This window comes from Heterocephalus glaber, unplaced genomic scaffold (genome assembly GCF_053883595.1).
Source record: "Heterocephalus glaber isolate CG9 unplaced genomic scaffold, H.glaber_assembly_v1.0 deba00001610, whole genome shotgun sequence".
NCBI lineage: Eukaryota > Metazoa > Chordata > Mammalia > Rodentia > Bathyergidae > Heterocephalus > Heterocephalus glaber.
Window position 1 is genome coordinate 35,234,990 of NW_028258381.1, and position 16,784 is coordinate 35,251,773.

At 43.2% G+C, this 16,784-nt stretch overlaps 1 long non-coding RNA gene across 1 annotated transcript in view; it reads left to right on the forward strand.

Moving 5' to 3' along the window:
* LOC110348257 (uncharacterized) overlaps positions 1 to 14,876 on the forward strand; it is a 28,132-nt gene extending 13,256 nt beyond the window's left edge. Inside the window, exon 3 of the long non-coding RNA XR_002393347.2 lies at positions 14,742 to 14,876. This is a non-coding gene — a long non-coding RNA (uncharacterized LOC110348257). The remainder of the gene's footprint in view (positions 1 to 14,741) is intronic.
* The last annotated feature ends 1,908 nt before the right edge of the window (positions 14,877 to 16,784 follow it).

A 16,784-nucleotide genomic window follows, 5' to 3' on the forward strand; every position in this document is an offset into this window, starting at 1 on the left:
GGGTATTGAGGTTCCCCATTACAATTGTATTGGTGTCTATCTGATTTTTCATATTCACTAGTGTTTATGAAGTTAGGCATGATGAATTTTGGTGCATGTATGTTTACAACTGTTATCTCTTCTTGTTGAATTGTCCCCCTAACCAATTTATAGTGACCTTCTTTGTCTCTTCTGATCAATTTGGGCTTGAAATCCACCTCGTCTGAGATTAGAATTTTTCCAGGTTCCCATTGCTTAGAATATTGCTTTCCATCCTTTGATATTTAATCTGTGAGATTCTTTTTCTAGTTAAATGTGTTTCTAGTACACTACATATTGTTGGGTTTTGTTTCTTGATCCATTTTTGCCAGTCTATGTCTTTTGATTGGGGAATTGAGAGTATTCACATTGAGAGTTATTACTGAAAGGTGCCCACTTATTCTTATCATTGCATTATTTTCCTGTTGCTGATTTCCTCATTTTTTTCCTTCTGTTTAGCTGCTCTTCCTGTCAGGTGTATTCATTCTTTTTGGTTTCATTGTCTCTTCCTAAGACATCCTTGAGAATTTTTTGGAGTGCTGGTTAGATGGTCATGAATTTCTCGAGTTTCTCCTTGTCATGGAAAATCCTTATTTCACCATCAGTTTTGAAGCAAAGTTTTGCAGGATACCTAAGTCAGGGTTGGATGCTGTTATCTTTTGGGGTTTGAAACATTTCACTCTAAGCCCTCCTGGCCTTCAAGGTTTATGTTGAAAAATCTTCTGTTACTCTAATGGGTTTAGCTTTATGTGATTCATTGCCTTTTCTCCAACAGCTTTTTGGATTTTGTCCCTGTGGTGGACTTCTGGAACTTTGGCTATGATCTCACTTAGAGAAGTTCTCTTTTGTTCTTGGCTATTTGGGGTTCTATATGCATCATTTATCTGTATGTTTATTTCTTTCCCTTTACTTGGGAAGTTTTCTGCTATTATTTCTGTGAACAGCTTTTTTATGCCTTTTGTGCTGCCTTCTGATTTTTCACTTATTCCAATTACTCTTAGATTAGTCTTACTTGCATTGCCTAGCAGTTGTTAGATCCATTTTTTCATGTTCTCTTGTTGTTTTTAAGGTATCTGAGTAGTAGATCTTTGAAGGCATCCATGTTTTCTAATTCAGAAATTCTGCCTTTACGTTGGTTGCTTCTGCTGCCATACTTTCAACATAGTTTTTAATCTTCTGGATTTCTGATTAAAGCCTTTTCATAGATGTTAATGCTTTTCTAATCTGGTCATTTATGTTTTATATCATTTTATCTCACTCAGATAGCTTTTCATTCATGTCTCCTGAAAGGTCTTTGGTCATTTTGGTTATTCCATTATCTGTTATCTTTTCTGTGATCCTGCTGAATACCTATTTGATCTTCTTTCTAACCTTCTCTGTTATCTTTTCAAGGTATTTGGGTGTGGCTTATGGTATTCACCCTTTCTATGCCCCCTGTTTGGATTCGTAGGAGTTGGGAATTTGGGGAGGTATTTTATTGTCTTCTCACATTTCTGTTGTTTTTGTTTAATGCTGAGGTTTGTGAGGGCTTATAGTGGAAACACTTTGGTGCTAGTATAGTGTTATGGCTTGTATCTAGATGTTCCCCCAAAACCTCATGTGTTTATAGGTGGTCTTTTCAGAGGTTGCTGGATCTAGGGTGTGTGAATATGGATTAAGGGTGTTATGCTGGGATTAAGGGTTTGTGGTACTGCATTAGTTCACTAATTGGTTTATCATAGTTCTGAGGGCTGGGAAATGAGAAGCCCCATCCTGGGTGTGAGTGGCACCACCCAAAAGGTTTGTAGCCTGGAATGTATAAAAGGAAAAAGGAGGTTTGCTGCTTGCTGCTGCTCAGCGCCTCCTGCCCGCCCTCCCATGAATTGTTTCTTCTCTGTGATGCTTCTCTTCCATGCTGCCATGATGCTCTGTCTTAGAGTCAGCCGATTATGGACTGAAACTTCTACAAACAGTGAGCTAAAATAAACCTTTCCTCCTTTAACTTGGGCATTTTTTTTGGCACTGGGAATCGAACTGGGGACCTTGTGCTTTCAAGGCAGGCAGAGAACCACTGAGCTAAATCCCCAGCCCTCCTTTAATTTGTGGATGTTGGGTATTTTGTCTCAACAATAAGAAAAGTAACTAAGACATATAGAGATCTATTTAGTTAGTCACTTTTTAGAGATGTTCTTTTGGCATGCTAACTGTAGTCCTTTGCCTCTGCCCCATGATCCAACCACAAGGGTAATTTGGGAGGGGAGGATGCAATGTAATTAGCCCAACACTGAATTTTCTGGAAATGTACCCAGTATAGTTAAGTCTAATCTAGATATTGGCTTACAGAGAAAACCTCCTGACAGCAAAAATTATGCAACCCTGGCAATAGCAAGAAAATCAGCTATGGAAGTATCCAACAAATTGTATTAACATACCATAAGAACCAATTATGGACCATTCTTAACACCAGAGAAGAAATCCACAATTATGGTATAAACACTAAGACAACCCAGGTATTGACTTATAGCTAATGTGAACTAAATGTGACAGTTATATCTCTGCTAATGGTAGAAAATATTTCAACAGTAATTTGTTGGTTTTTTGGGGGGGGTGGTACTGGGGATTGAACTCGTGTCCTTAGCTTTCGAGGCAGGCAGTGGAACCACTGAGCTAAATTCCCGGCCCTCAACAGTAATTTTATAGAATTAACTATGTAGAGAATAATAAAGCTTAATGGTTACAGTATTTAAGAGATAGGGGTTTGGGAACAGGGGACTGTAAGAAGAAAATTTTGAAACATTAAACTACAATATATGAGGAAGAGGAGAGAGAAGTGGGACAAAGGATACTATTGAGAAGTAGAAGGATGTTTACATAATTAGCTAATGGTAACACACAAAAAAACTAATGAGAAATAGAAGAAAAAAGAAATTATATGGAGAACAAAAATAAGACAGAAAAATTAAAGGGAAAAGGGGGAAAACGAAGTAAGAAAAAGAGAAAGAAAAAGAAGCAAGGAAAAAAGACAAAGGAAAATTGCCCAAACCTCAATAAAACTAGTGAAGAAGAAAGAAGAAAGGAAAAAAAATTCTCTGTGATTTTGAATGTGTGGTTTTTGTTCCAGGAACTGCAATTTTGAGTCTAGCAATTCTCTGAGGTCTCTCTGCTTTTCCCAGGCTGTGACAGAGTCCAAGTTAAGATGTGTCCCTGCTTGGGCTGGTAAATAAAGAAAGCAGTCAGACCCCAGATCTGTGTTTGATGCAGGCACCAGCAGATGATAAGGCAAGGTCTCCAATGCCATGACTTTCAAATCCAGATCAACTCAGGCTATGTCTAACTTCTGGTCAGGGAGTGGGGGAGTGCTGTGTCTTTTCCACCTGACCTCAAATCCTCAGAGGGTCTCCAGTCTGTTCCCTGACCATGACTGTGTCTCACTCAGTCACTGTGGGAGTGCAATACTAGGAATCCTGAAGTGAAGCCACCCCACAGCTGCTCTGAGTCTGCGGTTCAAACACTCCACCCTTTCCCAGAATAGTGCTCAAGCCATACTCTCTCCAGGGATATGCCAGGCAACTGAACTGAAATGACTCACCAATTGTTATCTGTCAATGGACTCCTATGGGAGCAGGGCCCCAAACTGTCCCTGCAGATCACAGTAACTGCTGGTCTGTCCCACCACCATGGTTTTCCCTGGGGCTATTATAGACAGCTGAATTAGGTAGAAATATTATAGGCAGTATAGGCAGTCAGATAGGGCTAGGTCCTCGAGAGTCAAGACAAAGGTGAAACACACCATGACTGCTGTCAGAGACACATCTGTTGGAGACCAGGCCTCAAGATAAAGACAAGGTGACCAGACCTATATCCTTCCTCAAAGGACAAACACTGGGCCTAATGAAGTCTAGATAGACATAAGCCACCCCAGTGGGTGACCAGAGACCTCTAGCCCCATCATTTCCTAGGAGAAGTCTTTATTCTTTCCATCCACACTTGTTGTGTGACTTTTTTGCCAATTGGACCACTATTACCTAAATGACTACACTTGTAACCTTATTGGATGATCATGGCTGTGGCCCACATTGTACCCATGTGGGTTTTACTTCATAAAACTCCCCTATAGAGTGGGGTCCTTAGCTACCATTCCAGACCCCTCCTGCCAATCAGGAGCTATCCTATCAATAAATATCTTCCTATTCTTAATCTCTGTTGTTCCTAGAATTCATTCTTCAATTTTTAGAAAACAAGAGCTTAGCATATCACACATCTAACAGGTTGGGAGATATAATGATAGAGCAATACTATACAATATGACAGGCCCTTGCCTCCATTTTTTTCCCCCACAGAACGTTTTGTTCCAGAAATGTAACAGTTTGTGCTGCTGGGCAGTGCTTCTGCTCAATGTATCAAAATGTTTTGTAATTGTTTGAACTTCATGACCTCTCAGGAATGTTCTGTTAGCTCTGCCCGTGTTAGGAATATTCCATTAGCTCTGCCCCTTTCAGGAACGGTCTGTAACTCCCCCTCCCCCACTTCAGTGAGCATGCTCGCCCACCCAGTGGATTCCTATATGAAGAGGCTACCGTTTCTAGTCAAGTGCTCAGACTTCAGAGTATGAACTCCACTGAGCTTGCTGGTGTAATAAAGGTTTTTCTCCACCTCTTCAAATTGCAATAGCGGCAACTAAGAGCTGTAATACTCAGCTGTAACACTCAGCTGTGCCTCAGAGCTGTGGCACTTGGCTGTGACACTGAGCTGTAACACTTGGCTATAGCACTGAGCTGTTCCACTTTGCTGCAACAATAATTTTTCATATCCAATATTCTTTCCTGTATCAGGGCCCCCTGGAGTCCCCAGCATTCACTTTGTTTCTGAAGATTCAGTCTCCCTTTCTCAAACACGGGGAGCTGGGGGGGTGGGGAAAAAGTCCAGAATGTTTAATCCCCTTCTCCACGTTATGTTCTTTTGTTTCAATTTCTCGGTAGCTTTTAAGTTTTCTGTCACTTCTTCCAGGTTCCCATGGATCTCCTTCTCCTTTTTTTACTCTTTCTTTGCCAAGTTACTGTTTTCTAGTGTCTGGATTCCAAGTCTAGGAAAGGCTGTAAGTTGTTGCCCCTCACCACTCTGCCATTTCCCTGATTATTTTGCTATTGTAAGATATAACACTTGTGAAATGTTAATGTTACTTAAAAATGGACTTGAATTAATTATAATTGTTTATTGCAAATTCTAGGATAGCCATTTAAAAAGTGAAAAAAAAACCCAGAAACAAAACACTGAGCATTGTGACACATGCCTGTAATCCCAGCACCCCGGAAGGCTGAGGCAGGGGGACCTCAAATTGGAGCCCAGCCTAAGTAACTTAGCAACTTAGCAAGACCCTGTCTCAAAAAAAAAAAAAGGTTGGGGATGTTTTTAGGGCAGAGGTCCTGGGTTCTGACCTCCATAACACACACACACACACACACACACACACACACACACACACACACAGCATGAAGGAAAGATTAGAGGTGTAGCTGAGCAATAAAGCACTTGCCTAGTGTGTGTAAGGCCCTGGGCTCCATCTCCAGCAAGCAAGCAAGAAAGGAGGGAGGGAGGAAGAAATGAAAGAGAACTACATGTTTATCAATAAGTGAAAGAAGCCAATCTGAAAAGGCTACATACTGCATGGTTCCAACACTAGGACATTTTGGAAAAGGCAGAACTATGGAGGGAGTAAAAACTAGTCCCGTGCCAGCGTTTGAGGGGAAGGAAGAATGAGGGGGTAGAGCACAGAGGATTTTCAGGGACGTTAGATCAGTGAAAATACTCTGTGTGGTTCTATAGTGACAGGGGTACCTGTCACTAGACCTTGGTCCTCACCAAAATGTGACTTTGGGTGATACTGATGTGTCTGTGTTGATTCGTGAATTGTAACACATGCACCTTCCTGGCACCAGTTGTTGATAATGGGGGAGACAATTTGTGAATGAAGGAGATATATAGGAGCTCTCTGTGCCTTCTACTCAATTTTGCTGTGAATAAAACTGAAAAAAATTAGTCCATTAAAAAACAACAGACACAGTAAGTGAGAGGCAGGGGAAGGACAGGCAGATACATCCCTCTCGAGAATCACACAGACATCGCCAGAAGACCTGGCCGTGAGAAGCACCTGTGGTAGATGGAGCTGAGACAGCCAGTAGCATTTGGCTGCAGGGAAGGGGAGAGAACCGAGCACCTCCAGACATGAGGGGCGCTGCCCAGAAGATACCAAAACATAAACAGCACAGGGGGCACAGGAATATGGGGGGGGGGGGGGCTGGAGAATCCTAGTTTTGTTTTTTTTTTAAGTCTGAGCCAAGCGTAGTGATACATGTTCATAATCCCAGCACTCTGGGAGGCTGAGGCAGGAAGACTGCAAATTCCAGCCCAATCTGGGCAATTGAGGGAGATCCTGTCTCTAAATAAAAAATTTTAAAAGGCTGGGGATGTAGCTCAATGTGAAGGCCCTGGATTCAATCCTCAATATTGAAAAAAAAATCTCAGAAAATATTTTGCCGGAGAGAGCTTCACCCTTATAAGGAACTGCTGAGCACTGGGTCCAGACTAAACAGGATGGGGATCACTGGCAGTGACTGTGAAAGGGGATGTGATGGAGGCAGAAGCAGCAGCCACTGAGGGACAGAGCACAGCTCCAGGTGGGATCTGACTCTGACTCCAGGTGGACAAGGCAGACTGGACCGAATTCTAGGATAGCCAGCTGGTGTCTGCTGAGGAACTGCTTCCTTTGGGAACACCACACACACCTGGTGCCACAAGCCCTCCGTGTGAGAGCAGAAAACACTAGGGTTGCTTCATAGATACTGCTGAAAGCTTTTCAATCTCACTCTGCCTTTTCCACTTGACACGCACATCTGTGGAAACTGAGGAGAAATCCTGGGTGCTCCATCCTTTGCCACCAACAGGAGTTCAAACCATACAAGCCAGCTGGGCGTGGTGCCACATGCCTATCTATAGTCCCAGTACTCTGGGAGGCTGAGACAGGAGGATCAAAAATTGCAGCCCATCCTGGGCAGCTTAGCAAGACCCTGTCTCAAAATTAAAAACTAAAAATGGGTTGGGGATGTAGCTCAGTACAGAGACCCTGTGTTCAATCCTCAGTACTGGAGGAAAAAAACCAAAAACAAAAAACACCATCCCCAGGGCCAGGATTGTAGCTCAAGGGTATAGCTCTTGCCTAGAAGGTGCAAAGCCCTGGATTCCAGCCCCAGGACTTGAAAAAAATTTTTTACATGTGAGCACACAGGGAACCACACTGAGCTGCCCTCCTTACCCCATGCCAGTCCCAAGCCAGTCTCCTTCCCCAGCTCTCTTAAGCCAACTTCAGATCAGCTGGGGAGGCTGCCCTGCCCTCCCCCAAAAGCCTCACTGTGTAAAAAAGAAAACTCTTGGGCTGTGGCTGGAGCTCAGTGGTAGAGTCCTTGCCTGGCATGTGCAAGGCCCTGGGTTGATGCCCAATACCTCCAGAAAAAGTCTCCTACCTCCCTGTGAGTGTATGTGATACCATCTGTCTTGACCCCCAGTGAGCCCAAATTCTGAGAAGTGATCCATCCCAACTCTGTAATGGCCACCCAGCAAGACTAAGAGATGCCATTCATCTCACAGAGATGGTGCTACTGGAGGCCAGGCAGGAGATGGGTTCCCACCCCAAGACAAACTTGCCCCAGGTCTGTGTGGACACCGGCAGCAGCTAGCAGAAACTTCACGTGGGTTTGCTAACCTACAGCATAAGGACCGTTAGGAGCCAGGTTTGGTAGTGCACACCTGTAATCCCAGCATTCTAGGGGCCTGAGACAGGAGGATAGCAGGTCCCCAACCTGGGCAACTCAGTGACTTAGTAAGACCCTATGTCAAAATTTAAAAGGGGAGGGGCCGGAACTATAGAGCTCAGTGCAAAGACCCTGGATTCAATCCCCAGTACCACAAGGAAAAAAAAATATGATTGGAAAGGCCATACAGAATGTAAGGGCGCTGGAATTCAGTATATCCCATTTTCTTTACCAATCTGACCCTGACAAAAACCAGATGCAGCACAATACCATTTGCTATGCTGGAAATATACTTGTGTGTGTGTGTGTGTGTGTGTGTAATTTTTTTTTGCAGTACTGGCAATTGAACCCAGGCCCTTCACACTCAGCTACACCCTTACCCCCCTTTTTTATTTTGAGACAGGGTCTTGCTAAGTCTCCATGCTGCCCAGGCTGGGCTGTAACTTGCGATTCTCCTGCCCCAGCCAAATGTTTATTTTGATAACTTAAGTTTGCAACTGATATTGGCAAAGTTAAATGAAAATGAAACTGAAAGCCTCAAAAGTACTTACAAATGTGTCCAATGTACTGTTACCACAAATATCTTGCAATACAATGAACTTCACACTTAATCATAGTCAACTTGTAACCTCTAGTGCCTCCCGCATCAATGGCTCATCAGTGATACATCCCTTACTGTGCTTCCCATCAATTTCAATGATAAATTTGAGTTAGTCAAGTTAGTTCACATACATGGAAGGTCACAGCCAGGTTAGGGCAAGCCCAGCTTGCATAAGGAGCGAGAAAGTTCACACAGGTCAGAATGGATCAGACTTCATCCAGCAGCACGTGGAAGCTCAGCAGCTGGCCCTCTGTGGCAACCCTGGTGAGTCACCTCTGCTGGTCTCTATGGTGTCAATGTATCCACCATGCCTATCTCAAGCCACCAATGTGACATCATTGAACACAGAGTTGGAAAAAACAGTGCACGGTGAACTTTACCTGCTCTGACAGAACATAGACTTGGCAGCTCAGTGCAGTACCTAAGAGGATTCCAAGTTTAGCAAGGGCAGAGCAGACTACTGAGTTAAGCACATGGGATCTTGAAACCAGTGAGCAGAGACCATCTTCCCATGAAGATGTGCTCCAAAGAAAGGATGGAATAGAATTTTATTTTTCAGTACTGGGGATTAAACCCAGAGCCTTTGTACTGAGCTACATCCCCAGATGTTTTTACTTTTTATTTTGAGACAGGTTCTCACTAAATTGCCTAAGCTGGGCTTGAACTTATACCCTTCTGCCTCAGCCTCCCAGAGTGTCAGGATTATAAGCATGCCCAGCCGGAATGTAGAATATTGCTGGGGCCTGACTTATAATCATTGAATTTGACAATTTTTTTCAACTTTTACAAAGTTTTACAAAGTTCAGCAAAACTCAACTTTGAATTTGAGAGCTTGATCTTTTCCTGGGCTGGCAGTCAGTTAGCTGTGAGCTGCAGTTCCCAGTCAGCCCCATAGTCTTGAGGGTAACAACTGATGCCCTGCAGTGTGTTGGTTGCTGAGGCCTAAGTTCTGCAAGCTAGGTGGAATAAATACATTTTGAACTTAGAATATTTTCAGTTTATGATGGGTTTATCAAGATGTAACCCCACCATAAGTGGAGGAGCTTCTGTAATAGCTACAGTGGGATACAGAACTGACAACAGTGGTGTGTGTGTGTGTGTGTATATGTGTGTGTGTGTGTGTGTGTGTGTGTGTGTGTGTGTGGCTGGCCTGTGGTGTACACCTGGAATCCCAGTACCCTGGGAGGCCGAGGCAGGAGGGTCACAACTTCAAGCCCAGCCTAGTCAATTTAACAAGTTAGGGAGACTCTGTCTCAAAATAAAAAAGGGCTGGGGATATAACTCAGTATAAAATCCTGGGTTCAATCCCTAGTTCCACAAAAAAGTGTGTGTGCGTGTGTGTGTGTGTGTGTGTGTGTGTGTGTCAGCTTTCCATTACTGCAACAAATACTAGAGAAAATAAACTTATCAGGAGGAAAGGTATATTTGGGCTCACAGTTTTGAAGGTTCCAGTCTGACCAATTGGCCCCATTGCCTTTGGGCCTGTAACAAGGCTGCAGCATGGGAGGAGCATGTGGCAAAACCATTCACCTCATGGCCAGGGGGAAAATAAGAAGACTGAGGAAGAGACAAGAGTTCCGAGACTTCTGACACTGGACACCTCCATGACCCCAGACCCCCACTAGGCTCTGCCCCTTCCTTAAAAGGGCATTCCAGATCCAAACCATCACATTGTATGTGAAGACAAGAAACAGTTAAGATATAACTATGTTGTGAAAAAAAAAGCCAGCTAGGAAGGAAATTTTGCAGTCAAGAGAAAGAGAATGAGTGTTTCTGGAAGGACCTGGAGAAAAGAGAGGAGCAGAATTCAGGTAGAAGGCAGAGGATACAGTCTGTACAGAGGCACCTTCTCCTCAAAGTACAAGGGTGGGGTGATGGGGTCCCCTCTAGAACCAATGGGGACACATGGAGATGGGAAGTTTAGGGGTTCCATTGCAATCTTTTAACTTCTCCCCACTGGCCAAGTACATAACAAAATGACAGGTTGGCCTCCTACCATAGAGAACAAGGTGGGAAGGCATACAAAGTGGATCTAGAGGGAAGCCATCCAGCACATGCGACACAGGAGAAATGCAAATCTACAAGGGGTGATCAAAATATATGGTGAATGTTTAAATTTTTTTAAATTTATTATACCAAAAGACACATTGCCATTAATCCCCTTCAAAATTCTCCCCCTCACTTCGAACCTGCTTATCCCATCGTTCTTGGTACTTTCTGAACCAGTTCTGGAAGTCCTTTTTCCTGAGTGTCTTAATGGGGTGTGATCAAAAATCCAGTGAATGCTGTGGCTGAATACCATCCAATGGAAAGGCAAACTCATGAAAACCTAACGGTGTGTTCTCATCCACCTTATTCACTATGTAACTTCTGGCTTTTTTTTTTTTGGTACAGGGGATTCCTGGCTGTTTACTAAAGTCAAAATAACCATGAAAGGCAAGTGGGTCAGGTATGGTGGCACATGGCTGTAATCCCAGCACTCGGGAGGCTGAGGCAGAAGGATCACTGTGAGTTTGAGGCCACCCTGGTCTACATAGTGAATTCAAGCCCAACCTGAACTGCATAGTGAGAACCTGTCTCAAAAAAACCAAAGAGGGGGAAAGAAAGGGAAATGTTTTGAATCAATTTAGGACATCAAGGCAGTCACAACAGCCCAACTAAAGACACACAATAGAGGACTCCCAGAGCTGCTTCCAAAAGTGGCAAGAACAATGGGATGAGTGTACTCGAAGGGAGGGGGGTTCATTTGGAAGAGGATCAATGGCAATGTGTCTTTTACCGTCATGAGTGTTTAAAATTTAAACATTCACCATATTTTCAATCATATCTTCATATACTCATAATTAAGAAGATAGTTTTGAGGGTGCGTGCTAATTCAAGTTGGTGCAGTGGCAGAGCACTTGCCTAGCATACACAAGGTCCTGGGTTCAGTCCTCACTACTATGGAACAAAAAAAAAATAAAAACTTCCATTTGATGAAAACCATGCAGGGGTCTCCGAGTCTGTGTATCAGTTGTTTATTGCAACATAACAACTCACCCCAAAATTTAGTGGCTTAGGATACTAATGGTGTATTTTTTCATGATTCTGTGGGCTGGCACTTTGGGGAGGCCAAAATGATTCCTTATCTCCTCCGCACAGTTTGCTGGGCTCATTCATACAGTTATAGTCAGGGGGAGCTCAGTGGGGTGCTGACTGTGTTGCCCCTGGGGGATCCATGGCTGCTGCCCATTGCAGGGGCGCTTCCTGCCCTACAGTAAGGTAGTCCTGGTTTCTTTATGTGGAAGCAGAAATGTGCTAAGAAGAAAAAGTGGCCTTATTCCTTAAGGTGTAGCCTTGGAATTAGGACACGTCCCTTCTACCACATTCCACTGGGCAACGCCAGTCAAAAGACAAGCCCAGGGGCCAGGGATCTAACTCAGTGGTACTGTGCCTGCTTTGTAAGTGCAAGGTCCTGAGTTTGATCCCCGGCACCAAAACAAAACAAAACAACAAAAAAGGCAAGCCCAGATTCAAGGGGAGGGAAGGTAGACTCCCCTCTTTTGAGAGGCATAGCAAAGCCACACTGTAAAATGCATGGTCACGGTAGAAATGTGAATCACAAGGAGAGGGGGCTCTGTTTGTGTGCACGTGCACATGTGTGTTATTGGGGATTAAACCTAAGACCTTTGCTACTATCTAGAATATATAAAGAATTGAAAAAAATCAGACCCCCCCAAATTCAAAGATCCAATTCAAAAATGGGCATCTGAAATGAACAGACATTTCTCAGACAAAGTAAAAGCAGCAAATAAATGTATGAAAAAATGTTCAACATCACTGGTCATTCGAGAGATGCAGATGAAAACAACACTGAGAGTCTACCTCACCCCAGAAAGAATGGCCGCTATCAAGAAATCAACCAATAACAAATGTTAGCAGGGATGTGGGGAAAGAGGAACACTGCTCCACTGCTGGTGGGAGTGCAAACTGGTGCAACCACTGTGGAAATCAGTATGGAGATACCTCAAACAACTAGGACTAGAGGTCCCATTTGACCTAGCTAATCCCCTGCTGGGTATTTTCCCCAAAGAATTAAAAGGATCATACCACAGCGATATATGTGCACCCATGTTTATAGCAGCAAAGTTTGTAATAGGTAAAACTTGGAAGCAGCCCAAGTGCCCATCAACTGGAAACTGGATAAAGAAGATGTGGTTTTTTTTATAAAATGGAGTACTACTCAGCCATAAAGAATGAGAAACTAGAGACATTTATAGCTAAGTGGGTGCACACTGAGGCCATACCATTAAGTAAAATAAATAGGGTACACATGTGTAAATACCAAATAGTTTCTCTAGTGTGAGAAACTGAAAGTGTAAATAAGGATTAAAATGAATAATTCATAATTTGAAATAGGAAAAAGTCCAAAAGTGTAGGGGCAGTGGGAGGGGAAAGGGAAAGGGAAGAAGGGAAAGAAAAAATTGTGAGAAAAGAAAAAAAAATGGAAATGATGTCTATGTAAATAGGGAAGGGTGGAGGGGGTGAAGGGCACACAGGTAATGGGGAAAAAAATAAGAACCAAGATACATCATGTACAGGTACAAACACCCAATGATAAATGTAAGCATATTGTATACCTAAAATGTACCAATAAAAGAATTTTTAAAAAACACAAAACCTAAGACCTTTGCACTTAGCTACATCCCGAGCCCTTTGCATTTTTTATTTTGAGACAGGGTCTCACTAAGTTGCTAACTGCCCAGGCTGGGGAGGAACTTGCCATCCTGCCTCAGCCTCCCAGAGTGCTGGGATTATAGGTGTGCACTCCACATCTGTCTCATATCAGGTTTTTAGGATGCAGCTGTACTCTCACATTTGCTTCTGCATTCAGTCTGTGTCAATATGTTGCTTCAGTTGAAGTTATAAGGAAATAATATTATAGCTTCATACATAAATGTGATTGAAAAAGGAAAGAATTTTAAGATAGTGGTAAATATTCTTTAATATCTCACTGAATTGAGACCAAGCGATAGTTTCTTAAAGGTTAGTTGTAATAAGAAAGCTGAAACCATACCAATAAACTTGTTTGTTTATAGCAACTTTATGTCTCTTTTTTCAATATGCTTTGTGGACTTCTGTTTCACTAATATCCATAGATCTATCTGGCATTTTGGAGTGGAGGGTTTATGTGCAATGATTCTGTAACATCAGGCATTGACCATTTGGAAAATATTAGTTCACCAAGTTTTGCAATTAAGGGAGAAAAAAACCAATGCTGTTTTTCCTTCTATTTTACCTTTCCTTTTGACACTAAATGGGTGTTTTTCTCCCACACCAAGCTGTTCTCCAATTCTCTGTGGACATGGCACGCATGTCTTACCATTCAGATCTGCTGCCATATACCTGGAGTTAGGGTCAGAGCCCACAGTGACTCCCTCTTCAGACGCTATCATTTGCTAGAATGGCTCACAAAATTCAGGGAAATACTTTACTTCCACTTACTGGTTTATCATGAAAGGATCCAGCTCAGGAAGTGCAAATGGAAGAGATGGGTAGGTCAAGGTGTGGAGCAAGGGATGCATGGAGCTTCTATGCCCTTTCTGGGAACACCATCTTCCCAGGACCTCTGAGCACCCACCAACCCATTCTAAACCCCATTCTGTTGGTGTTTTTATGGAGGTTTTATTTTCTAGGCATCTTGATTAAACTAGTGCCCGTTGGTGATTAGTTCAACTGCTAGTCCTCCAAAGACAAGGTTGGAAAAAAAAAAAAAGACAAGGTTGGCTCCCCTGGGAGTCAGGCCCACCCTTCTGATGTTCCGAAAGTCACCCTTACTAACAAAAAGTCAGGTCCAATTGAAAGGGACTTGTTATAGATAACAAAAGGAATTTCTTTCACATTAATCTCTGGAGCCAGTTTCAGGAGCTGGGAGACAGAAAGGAAATACAAATGCATTATAACAAAGGATGATGCTATTGCTCAGGAAATTACAAGTGTTTTAGGAGCTCTGGCCAGGACCAAAGACTGAAATACATATTTCTTATTATATCACAACATCACAGCAGCTTTTTGAAATGTTGACACATTTCATAAAATATCAGAAAATCACATCCATTACTATCACCACCTACCCCATCAGTGAAGTTTTCAAGTAATGGGAAACTGTCAGGCTCACGGAGGCAGACATAAATCTTCTCAAATTCTAATCTCTCAAAAGCTCAAATATTATCATTGGCGGCAATGTGCAGTTATTTCCCTTGAAGTGTTGGTTTCACTTTGTTCAATTTTGAGAAAATGCCCACAAAGTACCCAAGTCTGAATTATTATGGTTTGTCACCGCCCGTTATTCTCTGCAGAACTGTGTTCCAGGAGGCGAGAGGCCAGCTCCACCCACGACTCAGATACCTGCACAAAGACTTCTCCCAAAAACAGCACTGAGTTCTGTGCATCCTCCCACTGCATTGCTCAGAATAATAAAAGGATGGAGTAGAGTTTGGTGTCACTGTCTTGATTAATATTAAGACTCTAGTAGCACTACCAATTACTGCTTTTGCACCGTTCGTGGAAGTGTCAGCACAGTGAAAAGCGAAAATAACATAAAATAACTAGTATTATTGTTAACATCGTTTTGACTTCATGGACTCCATGCTGTGCTTTCAGGGACCCCTGAAGTTCTGTATGCCACACTTTGAGAACTAGGACTTTTTTTTTTTTGGCACCAGGGATCGAACTCAGGTCCTTGAGCTTGCGAGGCAGACAGCAGAACCACTGAGCTAAATCCCCGGCCCAGAGAACTAGGACTTTTAAACAATGAGAATGAATGATCTACAATGGTATCCATCACTAAAGGATGAATCCACAAGGAAAATGCTGAGTGAAAGAATTCGAGCGCAAAGGATTATATGGATATCATCCCATTTTCCGTTGCAGGACATACAGCCCCAAAATATGGCACCCTAGCATTTGAGAAAGCAGTAGAAGCAGGAATATCATTCTCAGCTCTTGCTCCTCCCCTGAAGCAGGTCGTATGACCTCCACATGAGAGGGGCCTTCCCTGCACTGGAGGAAAGGAGCCAAAGACATAGAGGCACCAAGAATCTGAACAAACGGGCCTTGCTTGATACGTTTCCCCAGGTCATTTCCATTAGATCAGGTGCCTTTTTGTCCTCCAGTCATGTTCTACCATGTTATGCTTTGGATCTGAAATGTCCCCCGAAAGCTCATGGGTTGAGCCCCTAATGCAGCCATGATCAGAGGGGGTCCGTTGGGAGGTATCGGATCACGGGGGCTCTGATCTCAGCAGCAAATTAATCTGTTGGTTCATTCATAACTTAAGGGGCTGTGAGGAAGACTAGTTGGAGGAAGTACATCAGTAGGGAGTGTCCCTTGAAAGGGATATTTTTAACCTGGCCCTTCCTCTCTCTTCCCGCTTCTCAGCCACCACAAGGCTAGCACCTTTGTTCCACCATGCACTCCCCACCATGATGTTCTGCTCTGCTCATCATGGCCCCAGAAAGAGCAGGGCCAAGTAGCTATGAACTGAAACCTCTCAAGCCATGAGCCAAAATGAATCTTTCCTCTAAGTTAGTTTGATCAATTCAATTGCTTCATTCTGTTTTGACTGACTTCTCTAGAAAACCCCATTCTGGATCTATAGCCATAGGTGGGGTTGAGGGGACTCCTAATAAGAGATTCTTTGCACCCATACTAACAGAAGAAGCTGCAAAGTTAACTTGGGGATAGAAACTAGAAGTTCTGACTCCCTATCAGATCAGATCTATTCTGGAGATAAAAGGTTACTTGTGATTAACAAAGGAATGCCTCACTATGTATCAGGCCATGCTATTAGACACCTCTGAGCTATTATAAAAACTTGCACTACTATTAACCCTGCTTTGTTGATGGCTATAGGCCCAGAAGTTAACTACTCTAGAGAATAAGTGATCACCCAGACCTAGACAAGCAGGCAGGACATTAGTGACCTGGCCTCCAAAGCCCTCAGGAGGTGTGGTTCACTGATGGAAATAGCCTTGTCACTCATCTGTAATGCACAAGCAGGAAAATCTACAACTTCTAGAGGTAGTCCATCTTCCCAGATTTCTCTTCAAAAAGCAAGATTCCAGAGCCACTACAGAAAGTGTGGAAATCTGACCTGCTCCTGGTATTTGGGCTAATAGTGAAGCTCAATGAACACTAACTCTTTTCTCATTGTTATCTGATAGGTTTTTCTTTCTTCAACCCAGCCAGTGAGCCACAGCACCCCAAGGTAGTTGGACAGCACATAATCACCAGTAGGGAGGGCCTATAGCCCCTGCCAGCTTAAAGAAGCTATAGAAGGCAGAGACCTCCACTACCTCAACACCCCACAAATAATTATGGGGATTTGTGTCTCAGGGGTA